Genomic DNA, 20,605 nt, shown 5'->3' on the forward strand with positions numbered 1-20,605 from the left:
CAAGGTGTTGTAAGTATTCTAGTTCAAATAACTGTTTCAGGCTACTTATACCAAACATAAAATTGCAGATCCCTCTCATTAGAATGACCACTTACTGGGCATTCTTGGTTTCACATACCTTTCAAGATAAATTGAGAATATTATCTTCAATTCTTACAACGATCTGGCAGATTAAAACCCAATTTGACAGATAAGGAAACTAATAAAATAAATGACTAGTACAAGGTCAGGCCAGGAGTAAGGCGCAAAATCCAGATCTGTCTGGTTCCAAAGCCTATGTCCTTTCTGCTACTTGGTGGAAACCGTTAGGTTTCCTTTAACGTCCCAGTGTTCAAAGGTTTAATGGTTCATTTTATTGTACTTTGTCTCTTAGAGATTTGGGATCCCTGCTGTTGGCAGTGCTATCACAAAAAAAAAAAAAAATAGTATTGTGGTTTAGATTTTCAGTACCATGCCCGCCTTGCTGGGTCTGAATCTTGGCTCTGATCCTTTCAAGCTATATCTCCTTGTGTATGTAACTCAACTTCTCAATGCCCCTGTTTCCTCCTCTTTAAAGTAAAGGTAACAACCTTTCCACTTCATAGGGCTGTTGGAAGAATCAAACGAACTAATTCAGTGCTCCTCAAACTTCAATGTACATATGAATCACCTGGGAGTCTGGGAAACCTGTGGATCCTGGTCGCAAGGGCTAGGGTGGAGCCTGATGTTCAATGTGCAGGATGTGTAGACCAGAGGCTGACATGGAGTGATTTTTCAATAGTGGTCAACTATGATCATTTAATGATTAGATAAGGGAAGGTCGCTTGGAGCAAACGCTACTTTTGAACGAATTCCCGAGGGAATGATGATTGAAGAGATCCTACATTGTGCAGGCCAGCCCACCATGCCAGAACTTCTCAGAGGTTTCACCACGGCATGGCTGAAGGGTCAGGCACAGGCTACCTTCTTCCTGGAAATGGTATAATTCTGAAAATGCAGTTAGGACCAATGTGGCAGTGATGCAACCTACTAAAGAGCAATTCACTTATTGAACAAATATTTATTAAGCATCTTATGCTTTCACTGTTAGAGATTTGGAGTCAATTAAGCATTTAGCATATGTCAGGCATTGAATTAGGCATGGGGAATCCTTGGCCATGCCATTATTTTAAAAGCTCCCCTGGTGGAAAATCCCCTCCAACACCAGCTGCGGGGTGAATGGTTTTTCTTTATTGGGAATATCTGTCCTTCCTCTGCTGCAGTGCTCCTTTTCATATCATATCTATCATTCCCTATTTATTTCCTTTGGTTCCCCCATTTTGATCTGTTTAAGTACATCACTCTTCTGGACAGTCCCTGAGCTTATTCACTTTCTCATCCACCCCACACATCTTTATTGAGTGCCCAGTTCATATATAATGTACAGCTGTTAGCACTGTGAGTGTTGGAAAAAATAATTAACAGGTAATTGACCATAATTTACATGATCTGTAGTGTTCTTAAAATTTTCCTATTTGCCGCAAAATAACATCTTTCTTGTTTGTATGCCTAATATATCTGCAAGCAAATAAAACAGGGCATCTTGCCACAATAACTTGAGATCCACCTTAAACACTAACACTTTGCATACATGTTTAACTCTGTAATATAAAGGTGTTAGAAACTCAGCGGAACGCAAACTTCTCAATCCCCTTGTTTTGATAGATGCCTTTTTCACGAAACATATTTATATTAACATATTTTGTCCACTTTTACTTGTCTGTCCTGTATCAGCTTCATCTTTATGGGCATCAGTCCTGTATTATCCTTAGGAGGCAGTAATCATGGTTTCAGATGTTAGAAATACCAACTTGTTAACATCATCCATAGGATTTTCTGATTTGCTGTGGAAGCTTTGGTGATTCCAGCAGATTTTTTGCACAAACTCTGCTAAATGCTCAAAAGAATGAAACAGAAGGCAGGCAGTTGTTCTTTCTTCCCCCCAGCTTTATTGAGTATACTTGACAAATAAAAATTGTATACAAAAGGTGTACAAAATGATGTTTTGATATACATGAACATTATGAAATGATTACAACAACCAAGCTAATTAATGTATCTATCACCTCACATAGTTACACTTTTTGTGTGTGTGGTAAAAACACTTAAGCTCAACTCTCTTGGCAACTTTCAAGTGTACAATATGGTATTATTGGCTGTAGTCACCAAGTTGTACATTAGATCTTCAGAACTTATTCATCCTGCATAATAACCTTTGTACTCTTTTACCAACATCTCATTTTCCGACCCACAGCCCTTGGCAACCACCATTCTACTCTCTGCTTTTATGAGCTTGATTTTTTTAGATCTCACTTACAAGTGAGATCATGGGGTATTTGTCTTTCTGTGTCTGGCTTATTTCACTTATCATAATGTCTTCAAGATTCATCCATATTGTCACATATACCAGGATTTCCTTCTTTTTTAAGGTTGAATAATATTTCATTCCATATGTACATGGAATATCATATATATATATATCACTTTTTAAATCCATTCATCTGTTGATGGATACTTAGGTTGTTTCCATATCTTGAATAATGATGAAATGAACATGGGAGTGCAGATATCTCTTCAAGATCCTGATTTCATTTCCTTTGGATATATACTCAGAAGTGGGATTGTGAGATTATATGGTAGTTCTCTTTTTAACTTCTTGAGGAACCACCATATTGTTTTCAATAAGGCTGTACTAATTTGCGTTCTCACCAACAATGTACAAAGATTTTCTTTTCTCCACATCCTTACCAATGCTTGTTATCTTTTGTCTTTTTGATAATAGCCATTCTAATAGGTATGAGATGATACCTCATTGTGGTTTTGATTTGCATTCCCTGATGATTAGTGAGTGTTGTTGAGCATATCTTCATATACCTATTGGCCATTTGTATGTCTTCTTTTGAGAATTGTCTATTCAGATCCTTAGCCCATTTTTTAATGAGGTGTTTCTTGTTGTTCGTTTATTGTTGATGTTTGCCACTGACATGTTTGAGTTTCTTATATATTTTAGATATTAACCCCTTATCAGATATATCGTTTGCCAATATTTGTATCCATTCCACATAAGAGTGTAGCTCTATTAAAGGTAGACCCATGGCACAGTTCTCAGGGAAAAGAAACGAGAAAACAGTCAATGCTCACCAAGCTTCTTCAAAGAAGGGATCTGGGCACATGGGTTTTTATTTATACATGCTTATGGAGGTACATGCTGCCATAGTGCCACCAGCACTTCCTCTTTGGAGATAAAGATGTGGGTAGAGCTGTGATGGTAGATGATAGACATAACACCTGTCTGTTATTATAGAAAGAATTCTGACTCAGAGCCAGGAACACCAGGATTGTCATCCTGATTGCTGTTAAATCCATGATCTTAACCAGTCATTTTATTTCTCTTGGCCTAAATGTATTAATCTGTTGAACTCATGGAATGGCATGTGACTTTCATACCTCAAAGAGTGTTCTGAGTATAAAAAAAATTGATAGGTGCTAGTTTAGAAAAAACTATAAATTTGCCCCAAAACACTGTACATTATGATTATTTTCATAAGCACTATCAGAGGTGTTGGGAGACTCTTCAATTTTTATCATTCACTCATTTTACTATTACTACTTGTATAATTACCACCACTCATAATATATCAGCAGGCAATTGCTTTACTTGCTTTGATGTTCAAGTTTCTCTTTTTGGAACCAAGGGTATCAGATGGAACGTCTCTTATGTATATATGGAGAAGTGAAGTCATTGGAGGAAGACCCTATGTTTTTAGTCTCAAGAATTTGCTTTATCATTGACATCCTAAAAGACTCTCTAAGTAGGTTAAACTAATTTAGGAAGAGACTGAAGATAATGTTGAAGGTGTAATTCTCTGTGATTAATAAAGAATCATTAACCATAGAAAAGTTCCTCTTGATTGCTAAAAGAGTTTCAAACTTCAAATGCAAGTTTATCATTCTTTCTGAGAAAATGAAATGTAGCAGAGATGTACTTTTGCTTCAAATTGCTTTTATACTAATGGACAAATAAGTTTTACATTGTTCTATTTTCATGGATTTTTACTGGGCCTTAGTGGACGTAGAAAACTCAAATTGTGATACCTTAATCTAATAAGAGACTTTTAAAAGGTAATGACTGTCACAGAGCCTGTTTCTCCAGTTCAGAGTCTTCCCTGATAATTCATCTAGTTTGGGTTCTCTGTAATTATATGGCATTTATATTCTCTTCTCAATGTACTCATACTACTTTTATGTCAGTTGACAGAATTTTTCAGGGCAGAATAAGTTGAGCCCTTATTTCCCTCTGCTGCTCCTCTGGTAATTGTTTGAAGAGTTCTGTGAAGACTTCTTTTTAATTCCTCTCACTTTGAGGTAAGCCTTTATAAAGGTGGTCATAATACAGAAAGCGGGGACTTGTGCTGAGAATGACATTGTTTCATAAAAATGTCAGTGATTATTAATTCACAGAAGATTTGTGAGGCAAGTGGAAAGACTTGATAAGCCTCATTTCCTTGACCATATTCATTTTTTACCCCGGAATATAGATTTTGTTAATCACTATTTAAAATTTCATTTGCCTTTTACCCAGCCACAACTGTGTTCATTTTAATTAGTTCGAGGGATGTAAAAATGTTTTCCTATTCATCAAGATGTCCCTAGAATAATACTCTCCAGAGTCCGAGGCATTCTTGAGAAAACAGCGTTCTCTGCAGCAGATCAAAGAGCATTTCTAAGGGCACTTTCCCAAGTATATGTACCTAAGGAGTCCAATAATATAGACTCACAAGGAAAATAACTTATTTTCAAACCTCTTATCACTAAAAATTCAGTAATGCTAAGGAATAATGACATGAACTTACACTGTGCTCTAAATTTGTTCAACCAAATCTCCAAGAACACAAAGTACTTTTTAAAACAGTACCACACTAACCCCAAAGACTATTAAACTGCAAGTAACGTTTCTTTCCAGTACCAAGTTTTCACAGCTTGCTTTCAAATGCTGGGAATGTCCTCCGAGGCTCCTCTGTGGATCCAAAGGTCAAGGAACTGACACTTTAATATCAGCCACATTAACTTTGGAATCTAGCAAAAAGATAAACGTGGTGAGTTACTTGTCCAGTCTTGACAATTAATATGGCTTGTAAAATCTGAGGCATCCCAAGTGAAAACAACAGATGTTAGTATCCGCTTTGGGTAAGAGATCCTGGCAGGTCATAGCCAGAATCGGAATAAGCATCTTGAACTCCTTTAAAAAAAAAAAAAAAAGAGCTATTAGGCTAAGAGGATCTAAGTCCAGAAATTATATCTGCCCTCAGAATCCATATCATGAACTCTGATACTGGACAAAATTAAATGCCAGTCTTTGGAGACTTTTTTCTGAACCACAGATATTTTTGTGCCAATCAGTTCTACAATCGAGTCTTAAGTGGATTTGAACCAAGAGAGAAGAATTTTTAATGAAGGCTTTAAGAGGGTTTACATTTAACTTAATAATAAACTTTCCTCCAAACATTGCTGAAATGGACATTTTAAAACACATATTTAAGAGTTTGGGATTAACAAATACACACTACTATATATAGAATAGATAACCAACAAGGACCTACTGTGTAGCACAGGGAACTCTACTCAATATTCTGTAATAACCTATATGGGAAAAGAATCTGAAAAAGAATAGATATATGTATATGTATAACTGAATCACTTTGCTGTACACCTAAAACTAACATAACATCGTAAATCAACTATACTCCAGTATAAAATAAAAATTAAAAGAAAAACACATATAGCCATTCAAATACATCATTCTAACACAAGACTTCCTAGTCAGATTCTAATGAATGCTAAACCTTTCTAGAGCAAAGAGTTGGACTCATTCGTCTTTTCCTCACAGCACCAGGCAAAATCTCTTGCCAAAAGTGGTGCTAGTTGTTGAATAAAGAACACTTTTAACATATTATTTCCTTGCTGAAAAACCCCTAAGAGACCTCAACCCCATGTCTATTGTGTTCAAGTTGAAACTCTCCTTCAGTCTTGTTTCCCACCACTCTCCGCCTCCCCCACTGTTCTGGGACTTATTTCCTTATGGTATTCCCACTACTGCGGTTGTGTCCCCTCTTTCCCATTGCTTTCTCAGTCCTAGCCACCATCAAGTCCTAATTCAAGTTGTATTTTGTGCATAAACTCTCCTCCTACTGCTTAGCCCACAAAGCTCTCTGTGTGATTGTTTCACCCTTAGAGTCCAATGCTTCTCACTTAGCTCTTCTCTAATCACCAAATGCATGTTAGGCTTGTGATCCATCAGAGTGTAATCACCTTCAGGGTAAAGACCAGGTCTTCTTGGCAGTCTTTCCCCTTAGGTTCCAGCCTAGAATGAAGAATGAGTATGAATATTCATATGAATGAATATGAGTAAGGATATGATGGTGTCCTGAAGCACTGGATTAAGAGATTCTCATGGAGCCAGAACAGCCAGTTAACTTGAAGATTCTGTTCACTTCCATTAATTAAGAAATCAGGCTCAGATTTAGGTTCAGATCATGAGGACTACTCCAGACCCTCCCTAAATCAAACATGTGTGATCTTCTTGTACAGTTATTGCTAACTTTCAATAATATGTGACCACATACCCACGAATTCAATCTTCTGGGTTTATAAAACTTCTACATTGATACCAATCTCTCTCTCTCTTTCTAGTTTCTTAAAAATCAGATGTGCTGATGTTTGTATCATAACCGTGAGTTGAGACTGAGCTGTAAAAATCTCTCTTACACTTCCTGGGGGAGGTATGCAATTCCTTTTGGAGAATAAGTTTGCGTTGTTGAGATGTCCACATTCTATTTCAAACTCTCCTCTCAAAGATCATAGCTGGAAGAGAAAAGCTGCCTTTTCCCACTGACTAAACTAAAATTTCTACATAGAAAGAGAGTCAGTTTCCTTTTAACCCAGAGGTTTGTGACATTAACATCTGTAAAGAGAGTCAACTAGACAAAATGGATCACCATCCCTATGGGAGGATAAGGGCTGATAGTTTATACACCCTGGATCGATAAGAAATGCAAAGGAAAGCCAGAAAGAGAGAGTGAGGAAGAAAAGGAAAAAGAGATAAAAGACAAGATTAACAGGTGATGTGAACTAAAATTAGTTCTGAGGTAGTACTAATATACAACTGTACATGGAAGCTTTGCCCCTCTTCCGCTAACATAGAATAGGATTCAGTCTTCACTACAAACCTGCTGTAAATTTTCTCAAATTGTTTCAAACACTTGACCAGTTTCTGAACTCCTAATATGTGCCTGGCACTGTTCTACATGCTGGTATACCAGTGAATGGAACGAAGTCTCTGTCTTCATGGTGTTTAGAGTCTAGTGAATGACCAGAATCTATGTATCAGTCTATATTTATATCAATAATAATATGCTTTAATTGAGTAACTGCTAAGTGCTAGGTTCTTTGTATGTCATTTTGGATTTAATTCTCAAAATAATCCTAAGAGGTAGAAATATCACTATCCCCATTTTACAGATGAAAAACACTGAGGTTAAGAGAGAGTTAAATAACTTTTGCAGTGTCACACAACTACTTAGAAATGGAGCTTGGATCTGAACCCACCTTCCCTGACTGCTAAGCAGGAGGGCCAAACAGGCTTTAAATACCAGCATGTAACTCAAATGCTGAATAGATTCCACTTCATACATGCAATGTGTTATAAGGAAAAGTCCAAACTGAGAAAGATTTGATACATTCAATTTCTTTTATATCATGAGTTTTCTTTTATGTAGAGTTATTGGGATAGTAAATAGCAGGGTATTTGTTTTCATGTTAAACCTTTTAACCATTAAAATAGTGTACATTATGTAGCCTCCTGTAATATCCCTAATCTTCCATTAAGGGCAGCATTTTGCCTACAAAGTCTAATTTTTAAACATTTCTAAAAATCTTCGAATGAAAAGTATTCTGGTGATCAAAAAAGACTGTTCAGTATTTCCTTTGAGCTCTCTTTGGCTTCCCTTTGGGTTGGTTCTCACCTGTCAGCTTTCACAGGCATCTGAGCCGTGGTCCAGGGAACCTATAGGCCGTGGCAAGTGGAGCTCTGGGCAGTGCTGGGCTCACCACCAAGCAGGAGGCTGGCAGCTGTGGGCACCATCATTTCATAGGTTTCCAGAAATGTGTGTTGTTCTCCAGTAATCTGGGATTCCTTCACATGGACAAGGGCTTAGCTGCCTGAGAACTGTTAATGAGAATTTTGCAAGGGGGTGGGAGAGGAGAGGCCCAACCTCAGGGCCTTTTTAACTCTCAGCCCCTGGGACCCACTTATAGTTCCTAGAAGGCCTTTGGGAAAATGAGCGCCAGAGAAAGCCAGACAATAAGACCTGCTGTGGACCTGCAGCTTACAGAACATTATGCTACAGCACAAGGAAAACAATATGCGTTGCTGCTGCCCCAGAGGATTTTATATTCTAAAGGAGGAAGGAAAATATTTTGAAATACCTAACTCAGTCAACAAGCCATACATCTAATTAGAGCTATGTAACCACTGGAGAAATGTATGATAACCATAGCATCCTCCTTTCCCAAAGGACAGTTTCTCTCCAGAAGTCGCATAATATCATAGTTGGAAGTATAGCCTCTGGAACCAGACAGCTTGGGTTTAGAGTCCTGATCTGCAACTTTCTAGTCGTGTGACCTCAGCTGAGTCATATAGCTTCTTCTGCCATAGTGTCCTTATGTGTAAGACACAATAATAAAAGTATGTCACTTGTGGCACTGTTGTATTAAATGAGTTAATACGTAGAAACCACTTGTATTAGATGAGATAATATACTGAAAGTGCTTGTAACAGTATTTGACTAATAGAGCTATAGTAAGTCTAGGTAGTGTCACATTCTATTTATTTTTAAGACAGATCTTAAGACTGAGTGAGTTATTATTCTGCAGTAATAATAGCAATTTTTCACGTGTACTGAATGCTGAATGTGTAATGGGACATGTCCTATCTCACTTAATTCTCAAAACAATCTTAGGAAGTAGATACCATTTTAAATTATACTTGAATATGAAGAAAACAAGGCTTAGAGAAGTTTAAATAACTTCTCAAAAGCTCAAACCCAGATTTGTCTGCCTCTTCTGGAACCCGTATTCTATTAAGATCTCTTGCTTCCTCCCCTCGACCATGAAAGAATGTCAGAGGCTATTTTGGCATTTGAGATGGGACTTGATACTAAAAGAAAGTTGGTAAGTGGACAGAGGAAGGAATTGAACAGCTCTCTAAATCTTATAATTTAAAGCAACTGAAGTGCAGCTATAGCAGCAGAGTTTTGTTACCCCTGAAGTTTCTTTAAGAATCTGAACCACACATTGGAAGTCCATTCAGATTATGTTTCCCATTTCTAAATTTTCTGCCACTAATATTTATGACAAGAGAAGGAAACATGGATGAAAAAGGCGGCATTTCTGAGGCCAGAGTTACTGGTACCTTACTCAGGTTTTGATCAGAAAAACGTAAAAGCTGATGGAGCTCTTAGAAATGTGGTTGAGGCAGACAGGAGGGAGGAAAGGGGTCTGTGTCTTGGGGACAGACATGCTGGGCGGCATTAGAGCAGTAGGTGGCTCTTTACAACTGGTGACTGCATTGCCCATGGTCAGCCGGTCTAGTTTTAAAAGATCTAGATTGAGAAAAGAGCTTTCAAGAGGCATTAAGATAATGCTGAAGTTTCAGTCAGTCCTTTGGGGCAGACTGAAAAAATAATAGGTTTATTAAAATTGCCTGTGCATTATGCTATGAAAACTTCTACAAGGATGCACAGATGGGCTTTAATTTGGACAACACTGTTGCTGCATATTAAAGGCCTTTGATTTTAATATCCAATAATGAATAAAACTACTGGTGGGTGTCCTCCTGTGTCATAATGTAATCGGAGGAGAATGAATCTGGCTCTCATTTCTTTTTGCTATTGAATATTTGCTCTCAGACAGATGTACCTATGCTGAAAACACAACAACGAATCATTCTATATGTAGTGGAGGAAACCAAGGGGATTTCATCAGGTGGGAAGCACGAACTGACTAGAGTCAAATAAAAATGTGGCTTTGAAATTATGGGGTTTTCTAGAAGAGATCAACTCTAGGTATCCACAGTCCTTCAGGTAAGCCAAAACTTTCCTGCAATAAAACATAGTTTACTGAGAACTGCCACCTCCACTCTCTACCAGCCGGCTCAGCCCCCTGCTCGTCATAGATGACTCTAAAGGTAGAGCTTAGCACTAGGATTTAGCACTACCTGCCTTCTCAGGTGCCTCAGTGCTGGCTGCTCTTTACCTAGGTTACTGATACCTGATACGGCTGGCTTCTCTTTATGATCCCGAAGACACTGCTGCCTGAATGGTGGGTGAGATCTCTATGTGCTTTGCATCCTTTACCTTTCTCACTTGGCAAATTGCATTTTCTTAGTTGAGGTAGTTTGAAGCCAAATACCACTTCCCTTATGTTCTTTCCTGTCCCCAAGTAAAGCCATTGTGTGGCCCCAGTTCTTCACCCTTTCTTCTGTGCACCTTCTTTTCCATGTGATTTTGCAGTCCCTTCCTTCATGTGGTGGAGTCTCTCTCTCTACCCTCTGATTTGACTTGACTGTCCCCTTGACCTCTTTCTGCCAGTAGATTGTGGAAGAAAATGCAGAGAATGCCAGCTTTAAGCTTAGCCCCAAGAGGACACGGACACGTTGGCTATCTCTATTGCTCCCCTTCCTTCAGCATCTCATGATGCTCTCTTGTTCTCAACAAGAACAGGCTAGCCTGCTGGAAGATGAGAAGGCACATGGAGCAGAGCTAAGTGAGCTCAGTTGTCCCATCAGGTCCCAGAAAAAGTCTACCCCAAATCAGCAAAGCCACCCTGATGATGGGAAGCTGACGTGATCAAGTGCCAATGCCTAGCAAAACAACCCAGCCATCCTGATGACTCTTGAGGAGGGAGGGTATGATAGCTGTTTAAAGCCACTAAGTTTGGGGGTAATTTGTTACATGACAATATCTAACATACAACCACCATGGTGTATCCCCCAGCTCTGAGCTCTGATGTGCACGCTTGAGTGTGAGCTATCTTCAGCTCCTAGTATCTGACACTCAGTACCTCTCATAACATAATTACTAAATAAATGATACCATCGAATTCACATCAGTGAACATCTGGATTGTTCTCTAATTTGTAATCAGATCTAAGTTTATTTTTCTTATTAATCAGCATCCTCCTTTGCCAACTGTGTCTCTTTTGTATTCTTAATTTGATGTCCTCCCTGTTTCTGTTTCCCTTTCACTTAGATAGAAATGAATAATATATTTAAAAGATTAATATACTTTTAAAATTTCTTTGGTAGAGAAATTTAGAAAGTAGAAGGAACCACATGAAGGGAAGTGCAAATGATCCAAAAGCAAATGAGAATGGAAAGTTTGCCTTGATCTTACGAATTTGATGATGAAATTCTGAGTCACCAAACAATTATTAGGGGTATTATTGCATAATAACAAATCCTTATATTTTTATTTATTCATTTATTTATTTTTCATTTCATTCATTCGTTTATTTTTTTTTCTGCATAAAATCATCCTTTTTTTTTTTTAGCATCTTTATTGGCGTATAATTGCTTTACAATGGTGTGTTACTTTCTACTTTATAACGAAGTGAATCAGCTATACATATACATACATCCCCATATCTCCTCCCTCTTATGTCTCCCTCCCACCCCACTAGGAGGACACAAAGCACCGAGCTGATCTCCCTGTGCTATGTGGCTGCTTCCCACTAGCTAGCTGTTTTACATTTGGTAGTGTATATACGTCCATGCCACTCTCTCACTTCATCCTAGTCTACCCTTCCCCCTCCCTGTGCCCTCAAGTCCATTCTCTACGTCTGCATCTTTATTCCTGTCCTTCCCCTAAGTTCTTCAGAACCATTTTTTTTTTTTTTTTTTAGTATCCATATATATGTGTTAGCATACGGTATTTGTTTTTCTCTTTCTGACTTACTTCATTCTGTATGATAGACTCTAGGTCCATCCACCTCACTACAAATAACTCAATTTCATTTCTTTTTATGGCTGAGTAATATTCCACATATATATGTGCCACATCTTCTTTATCCATTCATGTGTCGATGGACACTTAGGTTGCTTCCATGTCCTGGCTATTGTAAATAGAGCTGCAATGAACATTGTGGTACATGACTCTTTTTGAATTATGGTATTCTCAGGGTATATGCCCAGTAGTGGGATTGCTGGGTCTTTTGGTAGTTCTATTTGTAGTTTATTAAGGAACCTCCATACTGTTCTCCATAGTGGCTGTATCAATTTACACTCCCACCAACAAGTGCAAGAGTGTTCCCTTTTCTCCACACCCTTTCCAGCATTTATTGTCTGTAGACTATTTGATCATGGCCATTCTGACTGGTGTGAGGTAATACCTCATTGTAGTTTTGAGTTGCATTTCTCTAATGATTAGTGATGTTGAGCATCTTTTCACGTGTTTTTTGGCAGTCTGTATATCTTCTTTGGAGAAATGTCTATTTAGGTCTTCTGCCCATTTTGGGATTGGGTTGTTTGTTTTTTGATATTGAGCTTCATGAGCTGCTTGTTATTTTGGAGATTAATCCTTTGTCAGTGCTTCATTTGCAAATATTTCCTCCCATTCTGAGGGTTGTCTTTTCATCTTGTTTATGGTTTCCTTTGCTGTGCAAAAGCTTTAAAGTTTCATTAGGTACCATTTGTTTGTTTTTGTTTTTATTTCCATTTCTCTAGGAGGTGGGTCAAAAAGGATCTTGCTGTGATTTATGTCATAGAGTGTTCTGCCTATGATTTCCTCTAAGAGTTTTGTAGTCTCTGACCTTACATTGAGGTCTTTAATCCATTTTGAGTTTATTTTTGTGTATGTTGTTAGGGAGTGTTCTGATATCATTCTTTTACATGTAGCTGTCCAGTTTTCCCAGCACCACTTATTGAAGGGGCTGTCTTTTCTCCATTGTACATTCTTGCCTCCTTTATCAAAGATAAGGTGACCATATGTGTGTGGGTTTATCTCTGGGCTTTCTATCCTGTTCCATTGATCTATCTTTCTGTTTTTGTGCCAGTACCATACTGTCTTGATTACTGTAGCTTTGTAGTATAGCCTGAAGTCTGGGAGCCTGATTGCTCCAGCTCGGTTTTTCGTTCTCAAGATTGCTTTGGCTATTCGGGGTCTTTTGTGTTTCCATACAAATTGTGAAATTTTTTGTTCTAGTTCTGTGAAAAATACCCTTGGTAGTTTGATAGGGATTGCACTGAATCTGTAGATTGCTTTGGGTAGTATAGTCATTTTCACAATGTTGATTCTTCCAATCCAAGAACATGGTATATCTCTCCATCTATTTGTATCATCTTTAATTTCTTTCATCGGTGTCTTTTGGTTTTCTGCATACAGGTCTTTTGCCTCCTTAGGTAGGTTAATTCCTAGGTATTTTATTCTTTTTGTTGCAATGGTAAAAGGGAATGTTTCCTTAATTTCCCTTTCAGATTTTTCATCATTACTGTAGAGGAATGCAAGAGATTTCTGTGCATTTTGTATCCTGCTACTTTACCAAATTCGTTGATTAGCTCTAGTAGTTTTCTGGTAGCATCTTTAGGATTCTCTGTGTATAGTATCATGTCATCTGCACACAGTGACAGCTTTACTTCTTTTCCGATTTGCATTCCTTTTATTTCTTTTTCTTCTCTGATTGCTGTGGTTAAAACTTCCAAAACTAAGTTGAATAATAGTGGGGAGAGTGGGCAACCTTGTCTTGTTCCTGATATTAGTGGAAATGCTTTCAGTTTTTCACCATTGAGAATGATGTTGACTGTGGGTTTGTCATATATGGCCTTTATTATGTTGATGTAAGTTCCCTCTATGCCTACTTTCTGGAGGGCTTTTATCATAAATCGGTGTTGAATTTTGTCCAAAGCTTTTTCTGCATCCATTGAGATGATCATATGGTTTTTATCCTTCAATTTGTTAATATGGTGTATCACATTGTTTGATTTGCGTATATTGAAGAATCCTTGCATTCCTGGGATAAACCCTACTTGATCATGGTATATGATCTTTTAATGTGCTGTTGGATTCTGTTTGCTAGTATTTTTCTGAGGATTTTTGCATCTATGTCCATCAGTAATATTGGCCTGTAGTTTTCTTTCTTTGTGACATCTTTGTCTGGTGTTGGTATCAGGGTAATGGTGGCCTCGTAGAATGAGTTGGGGAGGGTTCCTCCCTCTGCTATATTTTGGAAGACTTTGAGAAGGATAGGTGTTAGCTCTTCTTCAAATGTTTAATAGAATTCGCCTGTGAAGCCATCTGGTCCTGGGCTTTTGCTTGTGGGAAGATTTTTAATCACAGTCTCAATTTCAGTGCTTGTGATTGGTCTGTTTATATTTTCTATTTCTTCCTGGTTCAGTCTCGGAAGGTTGTGCTTTTCTAAGAATTTGCCCATTTCCTCTATTTCCTCCAGGTTGTTCATTTTATTGGCATAGAGTTGCTTGTAGTAATCTCTCATGATCTTTTGTATTTCTGCAGTGTCAGTAGTTACTTCTCCTTTTTCATTTCTAATTCTACTGATTTGAGTCTTCTCCCTTTTTTTCTTGATGAGTCTGGCTAATGGTTTATCAATTTTGTTTATCTTCTCAGTGAACCAGCTTTTAGTTTTATTGATCTTTGCTATTGTTTCATTTCCTTTTCATTTATTTTTTTTTTCATTTTAACATCTTATTGGAGTATAATTGCTTTACAATAGTATGTTAGTTTCAACTTCACAACAAAATGAATCAGTTATATATATAAATATGTTCCCATATCTCTTCCCGCTTGCGTCTCCCTCCCTCCCACCCTCCCTATCCCACCCCTCCAGGCGGTCACAAAGCACCAAGCTGATCTCCCTGTGCTATGCGGCTGCTTCCCACTAGCTATCTACCTTACGTTTGGTAGTGTATATATGTCCATGCCTCTCTCTCGCTTTGTCACCGTTTACCCTTACCCCTCCCCATAGCCTCAAGTCCATTCTCTAGTAAGTCTGTGTCTTTATTCCTGTTTCATCCCTAGGTTTTTCATGACATTTTTTTTTCTTAAATTCCATATATATGTGTTAGCATACGGTATTTGTCTCTCTCTTTCTGACATACTTCACTCTGTATGACAGACTCTAGGTCTATCCACCTCATTACAAATAGCTCAATTTCGTTTCTTTTTATGGCTGAGTAATATTCCATTGTATATATGTGCCACATCTTCTTTATCCATTCATCCGATGATGGACATGTAGGTTGTTTCCATCTCTGGGCTATTGTAAATAGAGCTGCAATGAACATTTTGGTACATGACTCTTTTCGAATTATGGTTTTCTCAGGGTATATGCCCAGTAGTGGGATTGCTGGGTCATATGGTAGTTCTATTAGTAGTTTTTTAAGGAACCTCCATACTGTTCTCCACAGTGGCTGTATCAATTTACATTCCCACCAACAGTGTAAGAGGGTTCCCTTTTCTCACACCCTCTCCAGCATTTATTGTTTCTAGATTTTTTGATGATGGCCATTCTGACTGGTGTGAGATGATATCTCATTGTAGTTTTGATTTGCATTTCTCTAATGATTAGTGATGTTGAGCATTCTTTCATGTGTTTGTTGGCAATCTGTATATCTTCTTTGGAGAAATGTCTATTTAGGTCTTCTGCCCATTTTGGGATTGGGTTGTTTGTTTTTTGATATTGAGCTTCATGAGCTGCTTGTTATTTTGGAGATTAATCCTTTGTCAGTGCTTCATTTGCAAATATTTCCTCCCATTCTGAGGGTTGTCTTTTCATCTTGTTTATGGTTTCCTTTGCTGTGCAAAAGCTTTAAAGTTTCATTAGGTACCATTTGTTTGTTTTTGTTTTTATTTCCATTTCTCTAGGAGGTGGGTCAAAAAGGATCTTGCTGTGATTTATGTCATAGAGTGTTCTGCCTATGATTTCCTCTAAGAGTTTTGTAGTCTCTGACCTTACATTGAGGTCTTTAATCCATTTTGAGTTTATTTTTGTGTATGTTGTTAGGGAGTGTTCTGATATCATTCTTTTACATGTAGCTGTCCAGTTTTCCCAGCACCACTTATTGAAGAGGCTGTCCTTTCTCCACTGTACATTCCTGCCTCCTTTGTCAAAGATAAGGTGACCATATGTAAGTGGGTTTATCTCTGAGCTTTCTATCCTGTTCCATTGATCTATCTTTCTGTTTTTGTGCCAGTACCATACTGTCTTGATTACTGTAGCTTTGTAGTATAGTCTGAAGTCAGGAAGCCTGATTCCTCCAGCTTCGTTTTTCGTTCTCAAGATTGCTTTGGCTATTCGGGGTCTTTGGGTTTCCATACAAATTGTGAAATTTTTTGTTGTAGTTCTGTGAAAAATGCCAGTGGTAGTTTGATGGGGATTGCATTGAATCTGTAGATTGCTTTGGGTAGTAGAGTCATTTTCACAATGTTGATTCTTCCAATCCAAGAACATGGTATATCTCTCCATCTATTTGTATCATCTTTAGTTTCTTTCATCAGTGTCTTATAATTTTCTGCATACAGGTCTTTTGCCTCCTTAGGTAGGTTTATTCCTAGATATTTTATTCTTTTTGTTGCAGTGGTAAATGGGAGTGTTTTCTTGATTTCACTTTCAGATTTTTCATCCTTAGTGTATAGGAATGCCAGAGATTTCTGTGCATTAATTTTGTATCCTGCTACTTTACCAAATTCGTTGATTAGCTCTAGTAGTTTTCTGGTAGCATCTTTAGGATTCTCTATGTATAGTATCATGTCATCTGCAAAGAGTGACAGCTTTACTTCTTCTTTTCCGATTGGATTCCTTTTCTTCTCTGATTGCTGTGGCTAAAACTTCCAAAACTATGTTGAATAAGAGTGGTGAGAGTGGGCAGCCTTGTCTTGTTCCTGATCTTAGTGGAAATGCTTTCAGTTTTTCACCATTGAGGACGATGTTGGCTGTGGGTTTGTCATATATGGCCTTTATTATGTTGAGGAAAGTTCCCTCTATGCCTACTTTCTGCAGGGTTTTTATCATAAATGGGTGTTGAATTTTGTCAAAAGCTTTCTCTGCATCTACTGAGATGATCATATGGTTTTTATCCTTCAATTTGTTAATATGGTGTATCACGTTGATTGATTTGCGTATATTGAAGAATCCTTGCATTCCTGGAATAAACCCCACTTGATCATGGTGTATGATCCGTTTAATGTGCTGTTGGATTCTGTTTGCTAGTATTTTGTTGAGGATTTTTGCATCTATGTTCATCAGTGATATTGGCCTGTAGTTTTCTTTCTTTGTGACATCCTTGTCTGGTTTTGGTATCAGGGTGATGGTGGCCTCGTAGAATGAGTTGGGGAGGGTTCCTCCCTCTGCTATATTTTGGAAGAGTTTGAGAAGGATAGGTGATAGCTCTTCTCTAAATGTTTGATAGAATTCGCCTGTGAAGCCATCTGGTCCTGGGCTTTTGCTTGTTGGAAGATTTTTAATCACAGTTTCAATTTCAGTGCTTGTGATTGGTCTGTTCATATTTTCTATTTCTTCCTGATTCAGTCTTGGCAGGTTGTGCCTTTCTAAGAATTTGTCCATTTCTTCCAGGTTGTCCATTTTATTGGCATAGAGTTGCTTGTAGTAATCTCTCATGATCTTTTGTATTTCTGCAGTGTCAGTAGTTACTTCTCCTGTTTCATTTCTAATTCTACTGATTTGAGTCTTCTCCCTTTTTTTCTTGATGAGTCTGGCTAATGGCTTATTAATTTTGTTTATCTTCTCAGTGAACCAGCTTTTAGTTTTATTGATCTTTGCTATTGTTTTCTTCATTTCCTTTTCATTTATTTCTGATCTGATCTTTATGATTTCTTTCCTTCTGCTAACTTCGGGGTTTTTTTGTTCTTTGTCTAATTGCTTTAGGTGTATGGTGAGGTTGTTTATTTGAGATGTTTCTTCTTTCTTGAGGTAGGATTGTATTGCTAAAAACTTCCCTCTTAAAACTGCTTTTGCTGCATCCCATAGATTCTGGGTTGTCGTGTCTCCATTGTCATTTGTTTCTAGGTAGTTTATGATTTCCTCTTTGATTTCTTCAGTGATCTCTTGGTTATTTAGTAGTGTATTGCTTGGTCTCCATGTGTTTGTATTTTTTACAGATTTTTTCCTGTAATTAATATCTAGTCTCATAGCATTGCGGTCGGAAAAGATACTTGATAAAATTTCAGTTTTCTTATATTTACCAAGGCTTGATTTGTGACCCAAGATATGATCTGTCCTGGAGAATGTTCCATAAGCACTTGAGAAGAAAGTGTATTCTGTTGTTTTTTGATGGAGTGTCCTATAAATATCAATTAAGTCCATCTTGTTTAATGTCTCATTTAAAGCTTGTGTTTCCTTGTTTATTTTCATTTTGGATGATCTGTCCATTGGTGAAAGTGGGGTGTTAAATTCCCCTACTATGATTGTGTTACTGTCGATTTCCCCTTTTATGGCTGTTAGCATTTGCCTTATGTATTGAGGTGCTCCTATGTTGGATGCATAAATATTTACAATTGTTATATCTTCTTCTTGGATCGATCCCTTGATCGTTATGTAGTGTCCTTCTTTGTCTTTTGTAATGGTCTTTGTTTTAAAGTCTATTTTGTCTGATATGAGAACTGCTACTCCAGCTTTCTTTTGATTTCCATTTTCATGGAATATCTTTTTCCATCCCCTCACTTTTAGTCTTATGTGTCCCTATGTGTGAAGTGGGTCTCTTGTTGACAGCATGTAGTGGGTCTCTTGTAGACAGCATATATATCTTGTTTTAGTATCCATTCAGCTAGTCTATGTCTTTTAGTTGGAGCATTTAATCCATTTACATTTAAGGTAGTTATCAATATGTAGGTTCCTAATACCATTTTCTTAATTGCTTTGGGTTTGTTATTATAGGTCTTTTCCTTCTCTTGTGTTTCCTGCCTAGAGAAGTTCCTTTAGTATTTGTTGTAAAGCTCGTTTGGTGGTGCTGAATTCTCTTAGCTTTTGTCGAATCTGAGTGAGGTCCTTGCTGGGTAGAGTAATCTTGGTTGTAGGTTTTTCCCTTTCATCACTTTAAATATGTCCTGCCACTCCCTTCTGGCTTGCAGAATTTCTGCTGAAAGATCAGCTGTTAAACTTATGGGGATTCCCTTGTATGTTATTTGTTGTTTTTCCCTTGCTGCTTTTAATATTTTGTCTTTGTATTTAATTTTTGATAGTTTGATTAATATGTGTCTTGGCATGTTTCTCCTTGGCTTTATCCTGTATGGGACTCTCTGTGCTTTCTGGACTTGATTGACCATTTCCTTTCCCATATTAGGGAAGTTTTCAACTATAATCTCCTTAAATATTTTCTTTTTCTCTTTTTCTTCTGGGACCCCTATAATTCGAATGTTGGTGCATTTAATGTTGTCCCAGAGCTCTCTGAGACTGTCCTCAATTCTTTTCATTCTTTTTTCTTTATTCTGCTCTGTGGTAGTTATTTCCACTATCTTATCTTCCAGGTCACCTATACGTTCTTCTGCATCAGTTATTCTGCTATTGATTCCTTCTAGAGAATTTTTAATTTCACTTATTGTATTGTTCATCATTGTTTGTTTGCTCTTTAGTTCTTCTAGGTCCTTGTTAAACGTTTCTTGTATTTTCTCCATTCTATTTCCAAGATTTGGGATCATCTTTACTATCATTACTCTGAATTATTTTTCAGGTAGACTGCCTATTTCCTCTTCATTTGTTTGGTCTGGTTGATCTTTGCATTGCTCCTTCATCCTCTGTGTGTTTCTCTGTCTTCTCATTTTGCTTAACTTACTGTGTTTGGGGTCTCCTTTTCGCAGGCTGCAGGTTTTAGTTCCCGTTGATTTTGGTGTCTGCCCCCAGTGGCTAAGGTTGGTTCAGTGGATTGTGCAGGCTTCCTGGTAGAGGGGACTAGTGCCTGTGTTCTAGTGGATAGGGCTGGATCTTGTCTTTCTGGTGGGCAGGACTGCATCCTGTGGTGTGTTTTGAGGTGTCTGTGACCTTATTATGATTTTAGGCAGCCTCTCTACTAATGGGTGGGGTTGTGTTCCTGTTTTCCTAGTTGTTTGGTATAGGGTGTCCAGCCCTGTAGCTTGCTGGTCGTTGAGTGGACTTGGGTCTTAGCATTGAGATGGAGGTCTCTGGGAGAGCTTTCGCCATTTGATATTACGCGGAGCTGGGAGTTCTCTAGTGGACCAATTTCCTGAATTTCCTCTCCCATCTCAGAGGCACAGGCCTGACACCCGGCCGGAGCACCAAGACCCTGTCAGCCACACGGCTGTAGTCCTCCCCTTGGTGCTCTGCGGCATAATCAGGAGAAAACTCTGAGTTCCTGGCTTCTCCCTTTGGTGCTTTCCAAGTCACCTCCATTCTGCCTCCAAAAAGTCCTCTCTCCTTTCCTTCCCTTCTTTCTTGTTAAATTCTATATTTTTATTTATGTAGTTTCAAATATTTGCTACCTGTCCTACATTTTATTCATTGTACTATCTTTTGATTTTTCTTGAAACTTCACTCAGAAGCCCAGGCA

Source organism: Lagenorhynchus albirostris, chromosome 8, assembly GCF_949774975.1.
Source record: "Lagenorhynchus albirostris chromosome 8, mLagAlb1.1, whole genome shotgun sequence".
In the NCBI taxonomy this organism is placed as follows: domain Eukaryota; kingdom Metazoa; phylum Chordata; class Mammalia; order Artiodactyla; family Delphinidae; genus Lagenorhynchus; species Lagenorhynchus albirostris.